Source organism: Xenopus tropicalis, chromosome 6 (genome assembly GCF_000004195.4).
Source record: "Xenopus tropicalis strain Nigerian chromosome 6, UCB_Xtro_10.0, whole genome shotgun sequence".
In the NCBI taxonomy this organism is placed as follows: Eukaryota; Metazoa; Chordata; class Amphibia; order Anura; family Pipidae; genus Xenopus; species Xenopus tropicalis.
In genome coordinates this window covers 95,705,884-95,729,868 of record NC_030682.2, presented here as the reverse complement: position 1 = coordinate 95,729,868, position 23,985 = coordinate 95,705,884, and positions in this window count along the sequence as shown.

Below are 23,985 nucleotides of genomic sequence, written 5' to 3'. Positions count from 1 at the left end.
TATAACAGTGCAGTAAGGGATACAGACTGTTTCTTATCAGCATTAGCGCATTATCAGCGCATTATGCATAGGTGAAAAATTTGCAAAATGTAGAAACTTTGAACAAATTTTTGTTAAATGCATTGAAGTCAATAATTTATAAAATTTTTTAAAAATGAGAATTATTTGCATATAATGGACCTTATGGGCAAGGGCCATCCCATAATTTGGAGCTTTCAGGATAATTGGTTTCCAAATAACAATTCCTATACCTATATAAATATTTTTAAATTATTATTTTCTGTAGATAGATTGTTAGAAATTGTTATACAATGCTATAGGAAATCTGTTTTTGTGTTTTGTGATAAAATAACTAGAGTGAATAATCTGCAGCACCTTTAATGTGGACCTGTTTACAGTATATCATTAAATCATTGGTTGCAAATTTGATTATATCATTTTCCCATGTTAAACTACCAGAGCATAATGCTGACAATGTTTTGGTATCTCATTCAACTTGAAGGTCACACGACTTGAAAGTAAATGCTGTTTTTAGAACTAAAGTAAATGTGGTGGACCTTTGTGAAATATGGAAGCAAATAAAGTAATTTTGCCTGACAAGGCACAAACATTATTCAGTGAACCCATTAAGAATTGTGGTCACACATACACCCGTATCTCCATGGTCCAGTATCAGATGTTCCTTATTTTTTGTCAGAGCAGAATGTACCGAATGTTATTTAAAGTGTGTATCACCTTTAGGTCATTTTTTCAAAAGCAGAGTTATGCTTTCATATCCAATTAATATATGTGTTGAAACACAAAATAGCAAAGGGGCAGAGGTAGCCATCAAGCTGTCCATCATGACTTCCCAATGGGATAAATGTTATAACAGTATCACTGATTTCTGTTTTATATCCATTTATATAATGCAATAACGTTATACAGTACCATTTGGCCACCCCAAACAACTGTGTTTCATATTTTGCATATTCTTTTTCCTATGAAGGGGAAACGGCAAATGGAAGAGAAAGAGATATAGGTCACAAGTATTGTATTGTGTAAGTTAATTTACAAAGTCCAAAACAGGGTGCATCCTGCCCCTCAATAGGTCTTAATGCAGGTTTGACCTTCTCCAGTGAATACAGCATATGCTTCTGTTCCACAGCACTGTACCCATGGACATACCAAAGCTTGTGCATTATTTAGCCATACAACCTATTGAGCACAAATTGGTGCTAGACGCAACATGTCCTGTACTGACCACCTGCTGAAAAAATTACAGTGGAGCAAGTGCTCAGTCTGGGTCCTAAGGTCCTAATTCTGCCCATGGAATTAATAAATGAGACCTTCAGTGTTTGCACCATAAACTTTCATTTTGAAAGTCTTACTTTAACCTATAGTTCTCCTGGTAAACTTGTAGTAACCTGCTTGTGTAGACATTTTGGTTAAGGGCATTCTTACTGTTTTGCCATTGCTTGATGATGATATTCCTATTCCTGTTTTGTGCTTCCTGTTAAGCTGAGAGCAAGCATGGAGATGGCCAGATCTACCTGCCATGTTCTAATAAAATAACCAACAGTTCCAGTGTGTATCTGTACCTGAACTAACACAGAAGTATTAACCCACTGCTAGCCAGCAGTTTTACAAAACTGAAGCCTAAATTCACTACAGAACCTTAGTGAACCTCATCTGCTTCTTATTGTGATGAGCAAAGCCCTTTTTCACCAAATAATTGATGTTAAAGCCATATAAACAATTGGTTTCACATAAGATCAAGGACCACTGTACTACAGTCTTCATTTATATTTAAAAGTTATAGATTAACCACGAATTGGGATTATGTTTTTTTGCTCTAAAAGAACTCAAATTTGAATTATGTTTCAAAAACTCAAATGTCTTGTATTTATTAAGTGCAAAACAAAAAACTTAAATGTAAAAAATTTGCTATCTAAAAGCTTGCAAGTTTCTATAGAAGTCAATGGGAGTTGTCCTAGGACCTAGACAAAGTCAAGCCATATTTTCAAACTAAAATTTTTAGAGTTTGTCTCACGTTTTTTCCTTATTAATAAATAAGCGAGCATTTGATATGTGACTTAGAAAAACAGAATCAATAAACCCATAAGTTTGAAGATAATAATTGATGCCAGTGCCAATGATGCCAATGGCTTAATGTTCTTGAGTATGATTATTTTTTTCTGTACCACCTCCTTTAGTTTGATTATTTTGCAATCCCATACATGAACTGAAACCTAACAAAATGTATTGAATCTAAAAATGGTGAAACAATGGACTACACAATTGTGTCAGTGTTTCCTTTATTCTCATTATAGAAATACAGGTATGAGATCTGTTATTGGGAAACTTGTTATCCAGAAATCTCTGAATTACAGGAAGGCCATCTTCCATAGACTCCTTTTTATTTAAATAATTAAATAATTCTATTTTTTTAAATTATTCCCTTTTTTCTGTAATAATAAAACTGTTCCTTGTACAGGTATGGGATCCCTTATCCGGAAACCCGTTATCTAGAAAGCTCTGAATTACAGAAAGCCTGTCTCCCATAGACTCCATTATAATCAAAGAATTGAGGATTTTAAAACAGATTTCCTTTTTCTCTGTAATAATAAAACAGTACATTGTACTTGATCCGAACTAAGATATAAATAATCCTCATTGGATGCAAAATAATCCTATTGGGTTTAAATAATGTTTTATTGATTTTTTAGTAGTCTTAAGGTATGGAAATCCAAATTATGGAAAGACCCCTTATCTGGAATACCCTTGGTCCTGAGCATTCTGGTTAACGGGTCCTATACCTGTACTTGATCATTATTGGAGGCAAAACAATCCTATTGAGTTTATTTAATGTTTAAATGATTTTTAGTAGACGTACAATTACATAATGATGATCCAAATAACAGAACGACCCCTTATTCAGAAAACCCCAGATCCCAATCATTCTGGATAACAGGTCCCATACCTGTATTATATTCAGAATTAAAATTGTTTATGAGGAAAGCAATAGCAGGATACTCAAGAGATTAAAAATTGTTTTATTGCACAATTATCCTAATGTGTTTCGACCCCTAAAAAGTTGGGGATCTTCGTCAGGAAAACTGTAAAAATGCACCCCCCAACTTTTTTAGGGGCCAAATCCTGTTGAGTTACTTATGCAATAAAACCTTTTTTTTTTAATCTCTTAAAGGACATGTAAACCCCACGCACAAAAATTTAATCAGCCTCTTTGAAATCTTTCAATACCTGCCACACTGGTTGTCCAGAGGTTAATAGTAAGGCTGCAGCATCTCCTTAATCACTTATGTGTCCTTCTCCTCCTGTAACCCACTCGCCTCCCCCCCCCCCCATCTGGCTTGTGGGCATGCTCAGTTGTTCTAAGTTTAGAAAACTAAAGACGCCCTCCAGTCTAGCAGCCAGTGAAGAGATGGCATTGCTGGTTCCCATAGAAACTCAGCTCTAGCTGTCTGCTTCAGTTTTTTTCTCCTGAGTTCAGCTTTACCATTACAGTGCTCAAACAGAGCAGAACTTTTATCAGAGACAGTTGTGCCTGTGTGAGCCTGTATTCTTGATGAAATGTATGCTGAATAAGGGTCTGTGTGTGTGTATGCTGTTTGCAGATTTTAATGTATCTGATTATGTATCAGAGGAAAAATGGCCACCGGGTGAAAGCTGCTATTTGCTTTAGGAAAATGTGATGGTGCTGGCAAGTGGAGGGGATATATGCAGTACAAATAATGCCATTTGGGTGGGGGAGACGTGCCCAACTGATATACATTGTAGGCAAATGCAGGCTTTACATGTCCTTTAAGTACCCTCCTATTTTTTTTACCCTTATACTGTGTGGGGGATCTGCACCACCAGATGCAGGATTGTAGATATACAGTCAGGACAACAGCTACTATCTTACAAATTAAAGCTAAATAAATCACCCTTTGGCTCATTTACTACACTGATACATGTGGATAATTTTACAGTAAGAGGACAAAGATCCTGTCCTGGCTCCTTTACTTTAAAGCAATTGCCCGTTTCCCACTCACAGGGAGCATTTTGGCCCAAAAACATACACAAGCATTTTGAGCTGAAATCTGTTTGGATCTGAAGGGACAGGCAGTTGCCATTATACTGTAGTTAGGGGCATATTTATGAAGCTGTATAAAACAATTTGCTGAAAGAACGGCGTTCTTTTCATAAGTTCCGGTAGAAGAAAAAACATGTATAAAATTTGTGCCAATTTTACGCCCTGTTTTTTTACACGGCGAAGACTGGCGATGTGTGGCAAATTTTCTCGCCATTATTTACACAGCATAATAAATATGCCCCTTAATGTCAAATGACAAGTAAGTTTTGGGTGATCACAGTTAATTGTCTGCAGGAATAGGCATATAGTTTGTGCAAAAAATAAAAAAAATATTAAAAGGAGTATTTGTATGATTACAGAATTGCTATAAATTTGCCAAATTATTATTTTTATGAGTCTTAATATTAGTTCTTCTTCCTTACAAAATCAAACACTCATATGTAGGTTGATTAAATTACCGAAAACATTACTAAATATTTACTTTAATATTAAACTGTGTCATTTTATGCATTTTTCATCACAGCAATGTAGTTTAATCATGCCATTGAATATCTTGGATGGATCAAATGCTATTTTTTAAATTAAGTAAATATTTATTTTAGTAAGAACTAGCTGTACATAACTAAATGCATCGGTATCCTTTTGCAATGCTGTGAGAGCTGCAGAATATAGAATATATTTTATATTAATTGATATTACAAAATGATATGTTGTGAGTATAACACATTCATGTGCATGCAGTCTCAATATACCATTGACTTGTTAAAGTGCTAGCTGGATTACCATTTGCATAAATTATTACAAAGGTTGAAAACCCCTGTCAAAGTATCAGCGTGGTCCAGCTCAGCAAAGGAAAACCAAAAGAAGAAAATATAAAAAGGCAGGTCATAACAAAATGAAATTTGTCTCATTGTCACTTAAGGTTGTCTTCTTGTCTAGTAAAGGCCATGGGGTCATTGTGGAAAGCGAAGCCCTGAACAGTGAAATAGAAAACCAAGGAACAAAGTATAATTTTCTTTTTCTCAAATCTGTATTTATTGTAATATATATTTATGAAGAGCAGCGCAAATATGCTATGTATAGTGACCCCTAGGGAGGAGGGCTTTTACCCTTTTAAAAAAATTCTTTGTGTACTAAGCAAGATGTGTTTCCACAAAGTCAGGCAGGTCAGTCAGGTTCAATAATGGAAGACTTATTGCCTGCACTTTGATACTGACATATATCATAGATACAACTAAAATCACATTTCTACACATGTACAATGCAACTACTGACTTGAGAATTCAATCCACATTATTAAAATAAAGCCAGGGCAAAAATGTGGGTACATGTAAGATATATATCTATCTATATATCTATATATATCTAGAAGTAGGAAATGAAGAAGCCGCTCTCACAGGTCTTACGTACCAAAATAAAATGTCTTTTATTATATGGTGAACTGACGTTTCGGCTGAAAACCTCAGCCTTTCTCAAAGTTGAATCACAGTGTGCAAACAAACCATAAATACAACGAGAGGCGGGAAAATACGGACTCAAGATGTGCAGTAGTGACGTCACGCAAACCAAATACAGCCCACGAGAACCCAATGTGTAAATAAAGTGTAAAACAATAAACATTCCTAATCAAACAAATGAGAGTAAGAGATCACTGTTTCCAAACATATAGCAAGACAAGTGTAACGGATTGTGAATAGAGTCAAAAGTAGAAAGCTTTAAAATTATACTTAGTTACATATACAGTTACATTGTATCAGTTTCAGAAACGGCGAGTGAAACTGATACAACGTAACTGTATATGTAACTAAGTATAATTTTAAGCTTTCTTTCTATCTAGCCTTGCATACTATCCTTGTTCAAGCCCCTCTTAAAGGCATTAACAGAATCTGCCATTACCACATCTCTAGGAAGGGCATTCCCCAGTCTCACTGCCCTCACCGTGAAAAACCACCTACGATGCTTCAAATGGAAGCTCTGTTCCTCTAATCTATAGGGGTGACCTCTGGTGCGTTGATTGTTTTTATGGGGAAAAAAGAACATCCCCTATCTGTCTGTTTTCATGAGAATGCAAATTATTAGTGCAAGGTAGCACTGATATTAATGGCAGAAATGCAAGATGGCAGCTGAGTAAAAGGTGGATAAACACTTGTGTAGTGATAAATTGGCCTCCCATTACTTAATGATTTGGTTAGATTATGTATACTTAGCATTGTAGCATATAATTTATTATATATGTACAGTATATGTGTGTGTGTATATATTTTAAGACATTAAACTGTGCAATATTTACTAAACTTACGGAGTAATCACTTTTTTTGCAATCACTTTCACATTTTAAAATACATTTTACACTGGCTTTTATGAAGCAAATTGCCTCAACACTAACAGTGTTTTAAACATGCAAGGAACCGCTTGTGCAAACTTTTTTCAGCTGGAAACTATGCATGTCAATCAGTGGAGCTAACATGAAATACTTGATTGTTGCCTAGTTTTATTTCAGTGTATGGATATCTGTATGCATCTAATGGAAAGGAAGGGCTCTTATACATCCTGGTATGAATGGCTATATATATATAATGGCTGAAAAACAAACATTTTCTTGCTGCTCCAATTTTATTGCGATTATGGAAAATCCCTTACCCAGAATACTTTGAAATCTGGTAATGCCATTATTTGCAGAGAATGGTTTAAATAAGCAATTCTTCCCTGTCTGATAATCAGTTTTCCTGTAATAAACAATTCCTTGTAACTGCTGTTAAATAACCCAGCATTAATCCATGTTGTTGGAATTACCCTTTCTTGGTCCAAACAAGGTTTCTAGCTACTTTGAAGCAGAGCAAGATTACATTATGACCTTGTTACTTAACTGGGCCCTTATCGTGTGGTGGAATGGGTGGTGTTGATAAATTGCACCTCTCATGCTGTTATTAATTAAGATAATACACAGCAGCGGTAGTAGGTAGTATTCATGCAGTACAGTGTTGTCATATGTGTTGGTATATCGTTTGCAGTAATAACCATTTATAGTGGAACACACTTAAACCACTATGGAAATTAACTTGGCAGGTTTCAAGTTAACTTTCTGAGATACCAAAATTGGTCCAGGTCCCCATCCAGTGGAAACCTCAAGCCGAGTATCACCTAGGATAGCTGTCAGGAAGATTGATTGAAGAGCACATAGAGGTAGACCTCTTCTACATCTCCCACTAAAAACAGCAGCAACTGAGGGTGGTGCAGGACTGCGTTCAAGTGGAGGAGTGCTATAAATCCGGGCATCGAAGCAAAATCATCAGGCAGAAGCAGGTTAGACCGGCAAGGGTTGTTTCAGGCAGCAAGTATCAGAAGTCCAAAAACAGGTTGAGTCAAAACACAGAAAAACAGATCAGAAGTTGCTCAGTGTCACACCAGAAAAGTGCTGATCACTTTGCAAAGAGTCTAGGCCTTTGGCGTCCTTTTAAACGCAATGCGAATGAGCTGAAACATGTCACGCTGCCGCAAGTATTCGACACACACGCCAAACGTCAGATCGTTTACACGCTTGCGTATCATTGCTACGAGTATTCACACTCATGCGCGCCACCGATCACGTGGATGCGCCATCTGATTGAAGGGCAGACCTGCCTGGAAAGACCCTTACAACAGCTACCTTAAATCTGTCGCTCCTCTGTAGGAACTGTCATTGATGCTTCTTCTAGCTGGGCTGTCTGTCCTAGAGTGTACTACAACAGGTGCTATACCTATCGATGTCTAAGTACCTCATTCATGGGGTCCCTGTTCCCCAACTATCACTATGGGCTTAGTTCCTTTAGGCCAGGGATCCCCAATCTTTTTTACTTGTGAGCCACAAGTGTTGGTGAGCAACACAAGCAAAAAGATCTTTGGGGATGCCAAATAAGGTATGTGATTGGCTATTTAGTAGCCCCATGTGGACTGTTACCCTGCATGAGGCTGTGCTTGGAGTAAAACTGTGTCATTGTGCTTCCAAAACTTGCCTCCAAGACAGAAATGTAAAAATGGGCACCTACTTTAAGGCCACTGGAAGCAACATCAAAGGGGGTGGTGAGCAACATGTTGCTCATGAGCCACTGGTTGGGGATCACTGCCTTAGGCCAGCAGCACCCAACCTGTTCAGTAAAAAAAGAACACAAACTAGCCACTACCCCCCTGGGCAAATAAAGAATGGTATACCATCCAGGGCATAGCTTACATGTCTTGGAACTTACTTTTTCCCAAACTAGTAGGGAATTTAAAGCTATGGATGCCTACAATGGCAAAATACCTTTTTTTTTAATGTTTAAATGTGTTCCAGTTTATTTTACACATATTTCTAATTACAGGAACTTCAAGGCCATATGAATTCCAGATAACGGGTTGCATTGCTGTACTATCATAAGAATATATAATTATGTAATCCTCCCATTATTTCAATCTAATAAATCTGTAGATCTTTATGAACAATGGTTATGTTTGCTTTTAAATGTTTTTTACTGATAAAGGCTGGAAGTCAAAATGAACTTGATACTCTTCTAAACTGCATGATACACTATCTTCCCAAAGATATCCAGACACATTTTTAGTCTGAAGTATCCAGAAATATTCTGTCTGAAACGTCATATCCTTAAACTGTTGATTGGAAATGTGAGGTGTTATAGGTAGTGAGCCACACACAAACCGTGGGGCTGTTTTACATGGTTTGGGTTTCAATAATCTTGAAGGCTAAAGGGTAGAATGTAATTTTTAATGATTCTATGCATCCTTCTATTGGAGCAACAGCCCCTAAGTTTTTCAGTACAATAATGCCCCAATGCTCAAAGTAAGGTCTGTATAGAATGGGTTTTCTGGGATGGGGGTGACAAAACTTGAATGAACACCTGTGGGATGAGTTGGAACAGTGAATGCGAGCCAGGCCTGACCCCCAAAATCAGTACCAAACCACATCAATGCAACTTTAATCGACAATGTTCCAACATCTATTGACAAGCTGTTCTACAAGAGTAGAGGCTGTTAAAGAAGAAGGAAAGTGAAAAAATGCTATATGTATATTTGTTTAGGGCATCAGCCCCCCTCCTGAACCGTCACATTACCAGCTGCTTGTGGATCGGTGCACCATCCAGCCGAAGAATCTCCTGTCTTCATTCCTTCGCGCCGACATTTTAAAAACTGCTGATGTCACTTCCCCCTTGCGCCTGCTTCTAATGCGCATGCGCCACTTAATGACCCCAGTACAGGCCGGCTCAGAGGGAGATGAATGGGGAGCGCGCCTGCTTGTGCGCGCCCACGGATCATAGACATGCGCATGCGCTGCTTCTGTTCCTCAGTCGTTAAGTCTGCACAGGAGCGAGGCATCATGGGAACTTTCTTCACACAGCTCAGCGCTTTTTTTCCTGGTTTGGCTTCTGAACTTCTAAACCATCGCTATATGGGGAGACTAAAGGGCACTATTGAGACAACGGATGGTAAGCCTGCAGCTTGAGATTAACTCTTATGTAGCCTTTCCTTCTCCTTTAAGGCAGCAAAGAGTGGACTAACTTATCCATATTACACTACTGTTGGTACAGTATTTTTAAAAAATTTCGAATTACAGTTTTTTTAATAAATACAACATATGTACTTTAACAAATGTCCAATACAGCTTTGCTATCTTACCAGGTATTACTGTGTTTGACGTTTCTTGATGGGACACATTCCCTTTTCTTTCTATTTTTTTTAATATTCAATCATGCAGTGGCCTGAATTATTGCAGTACAGAGATATAGTATGTATTCCTTTTATGTAAAATTAAAGTCTGTCTAAGAACATTTGTACAAAGTAGAACTTTTCTATTCTGTTGTTACAGATAAGGTTTTTTCCATACATATATTCTAAATGTCATTGGGACTGCAATAAAATGTAATTTATTATAAATGAATTTCCATTAACTTCTCTGCCTCTGTATCACATTGGATTGTGCAATGAATGTATTCATTTTGCTTTATCAGTGTGTGCTTTGTTTACAGTACATTACATTTCCCGTATTTTGCCCATATTCTGCTTTTTTATGTTGCTAAAGAGCACAATGCAGAAGTATAGTCATTTTATATTTACAGTTAAGAACTTACCACAATATCTTGAATCATACAACTGTATCAGTAGATAACATTTTCAGTCCTCTGAATATGAAGACCAAATATAATTTTAATTGTAAGAAAGAAGCAAGGTTTAAAATAATATGCAGCGAAAACTAAATCTTTTTCAGAGGTTATTATGATTATCATACAGGCAAAGATATACTTGAAAGCTCCTAGCAGCTTGAAGTGTGTTCATTCTTGCCAAACATATATTAATGGCATCAGATGATGAACCTCTGCCATTTGCAATCTTTCATCATGCTTTGGATTTTGCCATCCAAATAAAATTTTTAAAATCATGCTATCAGGCTATTTTCTTGTCCACATTAATGTTTTGCCATAATAAAAATAATAATGTTATAATGCATATTCTATTAGAAAATAAGTATTAAATCTACTTGCTACAGTATCAGACTAGTAAATGACTCCCTGTCTAGAACTTAGCAATTAAATGATGTAAGAAACCCTTTAGACACAAAAAAAGCTCTAATTTCATTTCCTTTAGATATCCTTCATATTTTAACCATACAAAGTTGCTGTAATAATTATTTCTGGGCAAGGACCCAAGTAGAAACAAGAAATACATTGATTCTGCCATGCTTTGAAGAATAGATTACAGATGGCACACAAATGTTCCATATCCAAAAGCGGAGGGAAATGCCTATAGCATAAACTTACATTACAGTTCAAAGATGTCTGGTTCTCCACAAGAAGAAAAATCCATTTAGTTACAATAATTTCTATTACTGATTCCAAAATCTGGCTCTACAGTTATGTACATGTTGTATATGTTCCTAACAAATAACAAATGGTAAAGGACATGGCCTTAAAGTCCTCAGTAATATAACTGAAAAAGTTAAATACTTTACAGATGCAAACAGTTCCATGACATTTAAAATACTGTGATAATATACAGTAGATGAGACCTAGGTTAGGCATTTTTGGTACATTTACTTGTACATACTATAGTGTTGCCACCTGGCCAATATTTGAATGGCTTAGCCAGTAAATCATCAGCCAGAACCAGTATTACAAATATACCGGCAATGTAAATTTGTTTTTGCTAATAAACACTCCCTTAAAAACCCTCCCTCCCCTCTCCCACTGCTTATATTTGCCAAACAAACCCATTTCCCTGCCCCTTGTCAGTCGGCCCATTTCCCACCCTCATAACATCAAAATAATATCCAAGGCTATTGTGATACTAATATCTACAGTTAGTATTAGTGGTTTTATGTATAGTTTATGTATATGAGTGTATAGATTGGTAGGTGTGGGTTGTGTGTGCTGGGTTTACTTGGATGGGTTGAACTTGATGGACACTGGTCTTTTTTCAGCCCTAGGTAACTATGTAACTATGTAACTATTATCAATCAGCACCTCCCCCTACAGGCCAGAAAATATAATTTTGTACATATTAATACATCAATCACCATTTTAATGCAATGTGTTGGGCAAGCACTCTCTTTCATGCAGCTTCCTCATTTCCTACAGTGGCTCCAGAAGTGGAAGCTTGCAGACACAGTGCTATACATTAAAAATACATTAGTACATTTTTCCAGTGGTTTAGGCATTGTCTTTGAGCCAAGACTGAATCAGATATTCTGCCAGTGCTTCAGATTTTCTCGTTCTTGAGAAGTTATGTATTTGTTCACAATCAGTACAGTCATCAGCGGATAAAAGTTATTTCCATTGTAAAATATAAATATATATTTTTATTTAAAAATTTTTAATGCTCAAGTGTTAAAAAAAATCTTCTATATCTAATCTTCCTCTATAAATTCTCGTCTGGGAATTTATATAGGAATAATTTTATTTTATTAATATCCATGTCAGAAAAAAAGCCTGGGCATTGTACCCCCCCTGGACATCTGTCTTCCAGCCTTGCCACGGGAAGAACAGCAACTGAAGCCAGTTGCCATTTGGTTTTATTTGTATTTATCCACTACATGCATATGGGAGGGGAGAAAACAAGCAAGAGTGAGGGGCAAGCAGAGAGGACATTGATACCCCCACTGTGGTGATGAGCAAAAAGTGAATGAGTGATATTTACAGGCAGATAGAAAGCCGAACTAAGCAGGAAGAGGTACATGCCTAGAGCCCCCTGCTTGTATTGATGGAATTGCATATACAGGTATAGGACCCATTATCCAGAATGTACGGGACCAAGGGTATTCCGGATAAGGGGTCTTTCCGTAATTTGGATCTCCATACCATAAGTCTGCTAAAAAATCAATATAACATTAATTAACCCCAAAAGAATTGTTTTGCATCCAATAAGGATTATTTATATCTTAGTTGGGATAAATTACAAGATACTGTTTTATTACTACAGAGAAAAAGAAAATCAATTTTAAAATTCTGAATTATTTGATTAAAATGGAGTCTATGGGAGACGGGCTTTCCATAATTCGGAGCTTTCTGGATAACGGGTTTCCGGATAAGGGGTCCGATACCTGTACTAGGTAGAAAATGGTAGCGGAGAAAAGACCCCTGAGAGCAACTAGAGCATAGAGAGATGTATTGGAAGGAAAGTAACTTAACACATTTAATCCAAATAGTCATTAGTTTTAGAGCATGCAATGTTTTATTTTTACTTGAGTTACCACATTTCCTTTACCTTTTCAAATTTTGAACCCTTGCCCTAGATTATTTCTTGAATATTCTGAATACAGCTAATGGTAAAGTATGGACAAGATTCACTTTTATTTTTGTCATGTTTTTTTTTTAAATACTTTGGGAGGTGTGAGCTGATAGGCTTAGGGGTATATTTATTATGCTGTGTAAAAAGTGGAGTAAAACATTACCGGTGATGTTGCTCAGAGCAGCCAATCAGATGCTTTGCTTTGGTTTTCTAACTGTTGAAATCTAATTGCTGATTGGTTGCCCTGGGCAACATCACTGGTAATGCTTTACAAAAATCGTAACGGCGACGAATAAATCACAAAAAATACAAAAAAGATGCAAAATGTTTGTTTCCAATCCGAATTTTTCCCATTCGGATTCAGATTCGTGGATTAGTAAATGTGCCCCTATGTGTATAGGGTAGTACCAAATCCTAGTTCCTATTTTTTATTTTATTACAGCTTATGTACTTGAACTTTGTTTGATCATATTGGGTTTTTGATATAACACAATGAATATTATGCAACTTTATGTGAAATGTGGTTATACCTGTGAGTGGACATTACCTTTGTATGGCACATCCTGGGAGGCGCAAGTATGTGAATTCACATCATTGGTTACATTTGACAAGACCTGTATAGGCTCAAAATCTATGTTATGGAAAATAAACTCGTTTTGAGCAGCAATGTCTGTCTCATGGCCCCATTATTGTAATATTCTAAAATTAATATGTGTAAAATACAATGGTTTTCCTGTAAAACATAACATTTTAGAGCTTTCTGAGTGTGGATAGTGAAGAGTAAGTTATTTTAAAAAAGCAGAGTCTGTAATTAATTATTGTTAGAAAGCTATACTTCCATGATATAAAGAGCATATTAATTGTTCATGTATATGATAGTTCCCTTTTAATGGTTCAGATTCAGCTAAGGGGAGGCACTCAGGATTCAGCCAGAGTGTACAAAGAAGTAGTAAGATAGGGCTGTATCTCTAACCTTATATTAGATTCGGTGTACCCCTACAATTTAATCAACCTTTATCTTTTCTGTAGTGGTTGTTTGAAATAAATAGATGTGTGAAGTGAGACAATGAACATTATTACAACTAAGTGAAAAACATGCCACTTTAATTGTAAATGTATTCATTAAGGCATGTTTCTTTGTTCAGCGGTTGAGACTTTAATTACATTTTGAAATGAAGCATCATTAGAATTGTTTACATCATTGTCCTTTTGTGACATTTTATTTCACCTAGTAATTTTTAATCACTGAATTTAGATGAAAAAATACACTTTGGAGTCTATTGCTATCAATTTACTTGAACATTATTTCTTTACCTTTACTATGCCTATGATTAAGGTGGATGCGCCCAAAACACATCAGTTGTCTGATGCTGCTCCCTCTTTTTTTATACTGTTCTAATAAAGACTTACTTTCTTTTTAACCTAAGTCTTGTACTGCAGAGACCCTGTTATTCCTTCTTTTTAACATTTTATTTTTAATAATAGAATTCAGATGAAAAAAATATGCTTTTCAGTCTAGTGCTATCAATTCACTTGAACATTATTTCTTTACTTTACACCTGCACAATTTCCTTGATTTCTTTTAACTTAAACTGTCAGATTCAACCCTTTACTGTACCCTTTTACAAAACTGATCCAGAAGAAGGGGAAAATTCAGGCTTGACTGTTGCTAGTTTCAGATGAAGCTATATACATTCTTGTTCCATTTCATTGCTCATCAAAACGTATAGCAATGTCATTATTATTGTGGTAACTAAAACAAGTTATATCTCTGAATACATACTATAGCACACTGTACAGTATATGGGTACTTGCAGAGCTTTAACTTTTATAAACACTTTGATTGCTGAACCTTACCCTTCCAATGGATATGTATTAGCTATATTGATTCATGATAATTGCCCCAATATTGTAGTAGCATGTAATTTGACATGACTATTGATAAATGCTCTTGTATGACAACTGGTTGCTCAGAGAGAAATTTAGTTCAGCCAGTACTTTATATTGTGATATGTATGAGGTTTTGGTTTGCTCTAATTTGACCATTAACATGCATAGCCAGATTGATTTGCTATAGACGCCATTAAAATATGAAATCTTCCAATGAGAATCTTATGTGATCTGAGTGAATATAGCTCCATGTTCTTTATTCCTGCAACTACAGTTGGAAGTTTTTAACAAAGTTGACCAACTAAACAGCTATGTATCCTCCATCCAAAGTGCTTGTAAATATCAATCTTATTAGGGAATTTTCTGGCATCTCAAATTGAGCTTTTGGTTACATATTTTAAAGTGCTACATATGTGCATTTAAGTTTTTGATTGCCATCTGATTTAGAAGTGAAGTTGAAGTTAAAACCAACTGTCCTCTAAAGTGGTGACCCTTGTGCCATTTTTGTGGATAAATTGATTCTGTTATAGCAGAAGTCAACATAGTGTTAATCTAGTGGACCCAAAATGCTCTTAAAAAGCATGTTATATTTCCATAATGGAGCACAAATAACTGTGCAGGTTTCATAGAGAGAAATCTACAGAAAATATATTCAGCCATATTCCCAGGTGTTAGTTTGAATAAGAAGTCACAACTTTTTGGGTACAATGATAACTTCAAAATGATTTCTTGTTATCTCAAGTTCATTTAATCATACAGGAATGGGATCCTATTTCTGGAAACCTGTTATCCAGAAACTTCAAATTAAAGGAAGTACAATAATTCACATTTCTAAAAAAGATTTTCTTTTTTTGTTTAATATTAAAAGAGTACCTTGTACTAGATTTCAAAGTTCAAACAAAAGAAGCTCCAAGCACACCGGATTAAAAAGGGTAAAACCTCATCTTTATTAGTCCATTAGGATACAGGTACCTAACGCGTTTCGTGCGCATGCGCACTTAGTCATAGGCATACCCGTACGTTAAAACGAAAGGTTTAAATAGTTTATATCACCTGACAATAATTAACTAATCGTCCCGCCCCAAAGCATAAAAATTAAACAACAAAAATCCCAATGAAACCAAGATAAAGAAAACAATCACAATGATGAAAACAATAATAATGAAAACATTAAATATTGACTAAATCATGCATATACATAGTAATATATAAAGTCAAGTAAAAAGCATGAATATATATAAACGTTTACAAAACAACAAAATGATTTTTGATGACATGATATGAGAAGGCAAAAATTATTAACAAAGATAATAGGGAGACAAATAAATTGTAACGAAGGTGACATATGTATAAGCATAAAGATTGTTTTAAATTACCTAAAATTATTTTTATTTATTTTTATTTTTATTTTTAATCGCAACCACCATGTATGTCATATAAGGGTATGACCACCAATCGTAACATAATATATATTAACACTCGATTCACTGTTATATCCAAAGGAAAAGATCCAATCACCACAAAACAGTGTATGGTCCAATGTTGCGACATATGACTAAATAATAAAGTCACTGCCCCATTAAATATTAACTGTCAAAATAATTATCAAATAAGTCCATGAAAAAGCATGTTTATCACGACCCCAACGCCACCGTGTCAGGTATAAAAAACTCGCCCTAAAATCTTAAAAGGCAATTCATAACATAACAATACAATGATAAATCATAAATGCTTCACGTATAGCAACTCACATCAAATACAGAGTTGAGGCCATTCGGACACCGTGTACCAAGGTTAAAAATCCATTTGACCTCAGAGCGCAATAAACGCGCATATAAATCACCACGTCTCTCATCAGAAACAATCCTATCAATACCTTGTATCTGTAAACACGATACATCCGAGTTGTTACAATGAATAAAGTGTCTGGCTAGGGGACTATTACTATCAGTGGAAACTATGTTCCGAATGTGTTCACGCATCCTATTTTTTAGGGGGCGTGTCGTGCAGCCAACGTATTGGATACTACATTTAGAACAGGTCAACAGATAGATGACATTCTTAGTATTACAATTGATATAGAAGTCTATATTGTATGACCTGCCAGTTACAGTGCTGGAAAAGCGAGTAGATTGTTTGATATGGGTACAAGTCACGCACCTCCTATAGCCACAGCGATACGTACCCTTGGTGGTTAGCCACGTAGGTTTCTTGGGAGGCTGTGATCTCCATAAAGTCGGAGATAAAAAGTTACCCAGAGTGGGAGCCCTACGTGCTACCACCTTATAGCCATCCTGTAAAATGGTAGCTAAATCAGAATCATTATAAAGAACTGGAACGAGTTCGTTCACAATTTGCCTAATTTTGTAAAACCGATTACTGTAGGCCGTAACAAAGGTAGGTAACCCTCCAGACGCATTAGTATTACTAGAATTCCTATGTGTAGATAATAGGGTAGACCTATCTGTGTGTAAGGCTTTTTCAAAGGCCCGAGAAAGAGATTTCAAACGATAGCCCCGATCCAAAAATCGATCCCGTAGGGAGAGGGACTGTTCAATAAATGCACTATCCGTGCTGCAATTCTTGCGCAAGCGAAAGAATTGTCCCAGAGGAATACCTCTAAACATATGGCCCGGATGGCAAGAGTCTGCTCGCAATAAAGAATTCCCCGCACATGCTTTCCTGAAAGTAGTGGTTACTATAGAGGAGCCCTTAGCAACGAGCCGTAAATCGAGAAACGATATATCTGTTTTATTAAATTCACAAGTGAATTTCAAATTGAAATCGTTAATATTAAGATCTTCAACAAACCTTAAAAAATCCAACTCTGACCCCTGCCAGATGAACAAGAGGTCGTCAACATAGCGCTTATAAAAAACAATATTGTGCAAGTGAGTAGAGGTACCGCCATAGATGTGAGACTCCTCCCACCAACCCATGTAAAGGTTGGCGTAGGCAGGCGCAAATTTAGCGCCCATACTAGCCAACTTAACTGCATTAATCCATACTGGCTTCAAAACAACCTTATCGGGTATGGAGATCCAAATTATGGAAAATCCCTTATCTGTTAAACCTAGATTCTATACCCTGTATTAATATTTGGATGAGAGGCCTGAAATAATCATGATATACATACATTTTCCATATTATCTAACTGCTTTTCCTTTCACTCCATTTTGACATTTAGGGGCTGATTTACTTACCCACGAACGGGTCGAATGGAGTCCGATTGCGTTTTTTTCGTAATGATCGGTATTTTGCGATTTTTTCGTATGTTTTGCGATTTTTTCGGATTCTTTACGAATTTTTCGTTACCAATACGATTTTTGCGTAAAAACGCGAGTTTTCCTATCCATTACGAAAGTTGCGTAAAAAGTTGCGCATTTTTCGTAGCGTTAAAACTTACGCGAAAAGTTGCGCATTTTTCGCGTAAGTTTTAACGCTACGAAAAATGCGCAACTTTTTACGCAACTTTCGTAATGGATACGAAAAACTTGCGTTTTTACGCAAAAATCGTATTGGTAACGAAAAATTCGTACAGAATCCGAAAAAAATCGCAAAACATACGAAAAAATCGCAAAATGTTCGTTTTCAAGTCGGAACTTTTCCAATTCGGGTCAGATTCGTGGGTTAGTAAATCAGCCCCTTAGTTTTATCTTTGTCTTCTACAGTATTATCTTGTTTGCTGTATACTGAGAGTGTATATTGACAAGTGCAATTTTGCTCTGTGCTTGTGTTGTAATATATTAGACGCAAAGTCTTTCATAGCAGGTTTGCAGCAGACCTTATATAAGTAATAGCATCACTTGGCAATGAGTCCTTCATTAGAGACACATCCATGACTTGAATGTTTTAGTAAAATGATTAATTATGTGGCAAATCACTACTAGTTCATTGAAATACTTCTTACTTGCTCTGTTGTATTAAACTACGACAGGGCAGAGGCAATCCATGGTGACCTGATTCACAGCATCATTACTAAACTACTTGTCAGATTGCTCATAACTTTTTTGCTTTTCGCTGTCCCATAGAGAACTTGTTTAAAACATTTTTTCTATAAACACGAGTTTTAATCTGAGAATAAAGTTAGGAATTTGTGCTCATAACATCATTACTTCTATGGCAGCCTTGAATCACTTTTTGTTGTTTCTAACTTAGTGATGTAATGCTGAGCAACTCTACCTCAAACCAATATATAGGTTTCACTTATACTTGTCAAAGGTTAACCTGACAGGTAATATAAATGACTGGAGCATGATTTCACTTACTGCAAATACTTACCAGAGACCATTAAAGAGCATGATAGCATAGCATTATGCTAAAATTTGCCCAACCAAATCTAAGTTATCTTTTCCTACCAGTTATTGCTAGGGAATAATATGTAGTGTAGTGCAAGTGAGATTTTTAAAAATAGTTTGTAGGTGAAAGAGTAAATTTCCATGCTGTGTAAAGTAAAGCCTTTGCCTGTGATATGGATGTGCCTGGGTGTTATGGGTAATCCTTGCAATAAAAAGGGAGGAGCAGCCATATTTTTCCTTTTTTTGACTCCACTTTTTGGATGGGGTGGATGTTGCTGGAAAGCCTGAGGCAGATGGGCTTAATAATAGAAAAGCCAGGGCCCACAGGTATGGAAAATACCTTAGTGGGTGTTGGGAAAAGGGAAACATACATAAGGACTTGCACTAAGTCATTGGATAGCAACTGTTACACCACACTCTATGGGTGTTAGCCAGACAAGTTATTCCCCAGGGTTATTTAATTCCCCTGGTTTAGAGTAAAGTACATTCCATTAGGAAACACCATTAAATACCTTCTACACTGGCACTGATGCCTGTGGTGTGATTAAAACAAAAAGCAACTGTCATACCGAGTACTTCTGCTGTGTATTTAAGATAGTGAATATACAAACTGCCAGTTAAGCTATTTAAAGTACCTTTTACATATTACTACTACATATTAACACTGTATGATGCTTGTTTTCTTTTACACATTATGTGAAATATCTGTGCAGAATTCAGATAAAGTGTGTTTATACCTGGTGTAAATTGCTTAGTACATAACATTTGTATGGGTTACATTAAAATTCAGCAACCATCATACTACAGATGAACACATCACTGAAAGCCAATTTATTATGATTTGTTTGGTAGCCTCTGATTAAATACCTAATATTCATACTATTAATGACCTGTAAACTAAATTACTAAGCTAAATTAGACACACTGAGACAATTATTTACCTCCTGAGGACACAAACATGCAAGAAGTGCTACATCAAATAAATTGCCCGAGTTAGGGGTATCCTTCCTAAATAAGAGTTTTGATTGACTTATACAGTGTGGTTGATAATACATAGCATATCTAATACTTTTCTAAATACATGACTTAGATAAGAAGCAAAATAAAAATGCAGAACATGGCACATCATGCTTTTTACAGATTTCTACCAAAGTATCTATATATTGGTATAAATAGATTTTTATAGTGGCAGGAACAATATGTGACCTGATCCTTCCTAGTAACCCATATCAACAAATCAGCATGAGCCTTAATCAGCTTAATCACCTTAATCAGCTATCTAATATTGAGAAAAGATTTAAAGACTTACCATGACGCTTAGCTGTCACATACAGTGGCATTACCAGAATCAAAGCAACACCTATAGGAAGCGTATAAGTGCTAATCCCATCCCCTAGTTTGTTCTTTGGAACACAGAGCCAAGAAAAAAAATAATTAAAACTCTAGTCTGTGGTTACCTAAACAACCTGTATCAACACAATAAAAAACATTTGAAGTACAAGTATTAATTTTATATTCAATATGTGTGAAAGGATTTCCATTAAAAAGGATCCCCATTAAACCCAACTGTACTACATCTCTATGAACAGCTATTTATATGAATGCGATCAGCTCTGGCAAATAATTCAGTTCTAAAGCATCTTGCAAGAACAGGTCTGAGTATATACACCAGAAAAAATAACCTAAACACGGGAGCACTTACCACTCAGCCCAAGTGTGCTACACGCGGACCCGTTCCCAGATGGATCCCAAACGTAAAATACAAAAAAGGATTGCGGAGCACCACGAGGATAAAAGTAAAAAATCAGTCTTTATTCCATCAGTAGTAAAATGCACATGTACATCCCAAAGGACCTACACTTTACGTGTTTCAATACACTTTACGTGTTTTAATACCCATACTAATCATCCCCAATTACCACACAACATATATATTAACCTAATATAAATATTTGTAATTTTTGTATGATTTTGTTATAAATATTTATAATTTTGTATGCTTTTGTTATAAATATTTGTAACTTTTGTATGCTTTTGGTAAAAATATTTGTAATTTTTGTATGCTTTTGTAACTTTATTTTTGGTTTTAAACGTTTGTGGTTATGTAATGGGGTTTTTTGACACCTAAGGGGTGGGAAGGGTTAATATATATGTTGTGTGGTAATTGGTGATGATTTGTATGGGTATTAAAACCCCTCCATAATATGGACTGTTGATGCTTCTGAGGAAGTGGCAGAATGCCACGAAACGCGTAAAGTGTAGGTCCTTTGGGATGTACATGTGCATTTTACTATTGATGGAATAAAGACTGATTTTTTACTTTTATCCTCGTGGTGCTCCGCAATCCTTTTTTGTATAAGAACAGGTCTGAGCTCAGAAGCCAAATGCTATGTCAGGACTGGCCTGTTACTTCACTGGGTAGTGGAGCATGATGAAGTAAGGAACCTATCTATGGTCACATAAAACATGATTGTAGAGATGCATATGGAAAAGCTTTTCTGTTATTTAGTCATATATCTTACAGTTTTAAATCCTGTATATGCTTTAATGTGCTTTTGTTGGGAGACTTTTAATACAGAGAAAGTAATGTATTTTTCTCAAGGGAGTTATAAAGCATTTACAAAAGTATTCACATTTTCTTAGACAGATAAATTGCCTCTTGGAAAGTATCTGTTATACATTCAGTTACTTCAATAGGTAGGTAATCTGCATTCTCATTTCCCTTAAAATGCCTCTTTGACACAATTCCATGAATATTTTTACAGTAGTTTTAATTGAACTATTTAGTGAGCAACAATGCAATGGATGTGATAAAAGGCTACTTTTATCAGGTTTCTTTTTGCTAAACGAAACAGCATAAATAATGCTTGGGAAATATAAACCTGGAAAAAGGAGAAATTCTTACCTGAAAAATCTTTTTATTGTAGGATTGTACTGTCAGTTCAGGATGACTGGGGTTTAAGTTGCTCAGCTCCGGAGGCAGGACAAACTAATTTGTTCTTTAGTGTCCTCCTTCCTGGAAGTTCTACTTCCTTTAGTTTAATTATCAAGCCTGCCAGTGAAGATGGTTAACCTAACTGACCTGACTATCTAGGTGCGAGCAGCAAAAAATACCCTGCACCCTACCCATTTGGCAGGATGCTGTTTGGGTCTACGAGAAAAAGATTTTTAAGGTAAGAAAAGTTCATTTTCTACGTATGGCTGTACCTGTGCAGGACAACTGAGGATGTCCCAGTGCAGTCCAAAAAAGAGTTGGAAAAAATACTCTTCTAAGCTGATATTGAGAACTGCAAATGTGACTGAACTGTGAGCTGGCAAAACTGAGTAGCAGGAACTAACTAAGTAGCCCTTGCTGCCGAAGGCCGCATCTGAAGAATCCAGAATATCTAACTGCCTGCAGATGCTGAATTGTTAAGTGTCCATAACGTGCTGACTTTCGGTTCGGTTCCTACCCACCAAGGAATTTGAATGGGCTATGGTGGACACTATCTATCTAGCTAGTAGTTTTGGAAACTGGGTGACCAGTCTTGTTCGGCCCATACAGTACTATGAAAGTGTCAGATTTCCTAATTTGAGAAGATCATTTAAAATAGAACTTAAATGCCCTAACAGCAGCTGTTGCAGTTGGCACTCTTTGTGATTTGAAGCATTTGGGCAAAAAGAAAGTTTATGGTTTATGGAATGGGAAAGTTAATATGAGGGTGTGGTAAGGTCCAAAACCCTATGACCTAAACAGATGGCAAGGGTTTGCATGAAGGGGATTTTGTATCCTTGGGTGATGATTTTTTACACCCAAGGATCTGTGGTGGAACATTGCCTATTTTAAGCAAAGCTTACAATCTTCCCCTACTTGTACGGTGTCTTTTAGGCAAGTGGGATAATCAGGAATACTGTCCTTTGCCTGAAATCAGATTCTTTGAAAAATTACTTTGACTTTGCCAGGAAGATCTGGCTGTTGGTTGTTGCGCTATTCGCATTACTGAAATTGGTGTCTGAATCTCTGCGCTTGGAGGATGTCTTAGGAATTTTTTTTATCTTTGCTATAAGCTTGCATTGCTTATCCTGCAGGTCGATAACCTTAATTAGGGAAACCAGTTATTCATTAGCTGAAGCCATACTGGCATGAAGTGATGTAAAAGTTGTCTCTTCTAATGGGATTGTGGAGACTCGTCTAATTTACTGTGGCTCTTCAAGAGGAACAATAAGATGACACTGAAGAATTCGCATAAGATCCAGAATCCGGGTGTTACACAGTATGGCCACTTCCTGAAACGCATACCATATGCGGTCTGAGTTGGTTTACTGTGTGCTTTTCTCTCTGTACTCTTAGGAATGCAAAGATGCCTATATATATATACATATATTTTACAAAAGTAAGCCCTGATTATAACTGATGACATCACTAAGCAACATTTATATAGTGGATAATGTTCCCCCTGCTGTAATTTATAAAACGCACAAGGCTGCAGGCCAAGTGCTTTTGTACAGGTCATGTAACTCTGATGCATAGCATTGTTTAATTGCTATGAATGAATGAATGAATAAAGCATTTAACATTTGTATTCGACACATCTAGTTGGCACTAGGGTCTACAGAGACACCTGTCATGTATGTAAATAAATATCTGACATTACTGTCAGGCCTTTGTATATCTATATGCCTGTGTATCTGTGAATAGAAAATGTTTGAATTAGCTCCAATTACACTATACACCTTTATGAACCTCTAAATGCGCATAATCACAAATCCAGACCTAGACAATTCAGATCATCTGCATTAGCAAAGAACAATCCTAATTTCTAATTGTCTGCTCCTTTATTAGTAACATCCCCTATACATTAACAATTGCATGGATTTTATATGGTTTTCAGTAAGCATTCCATGTATCACACTTCAAGAATGTCAACCACCCACATTTATGTATCCTCAGACCTTTAAAAATGTTAAATATTTTTGTTCCTAATCCAG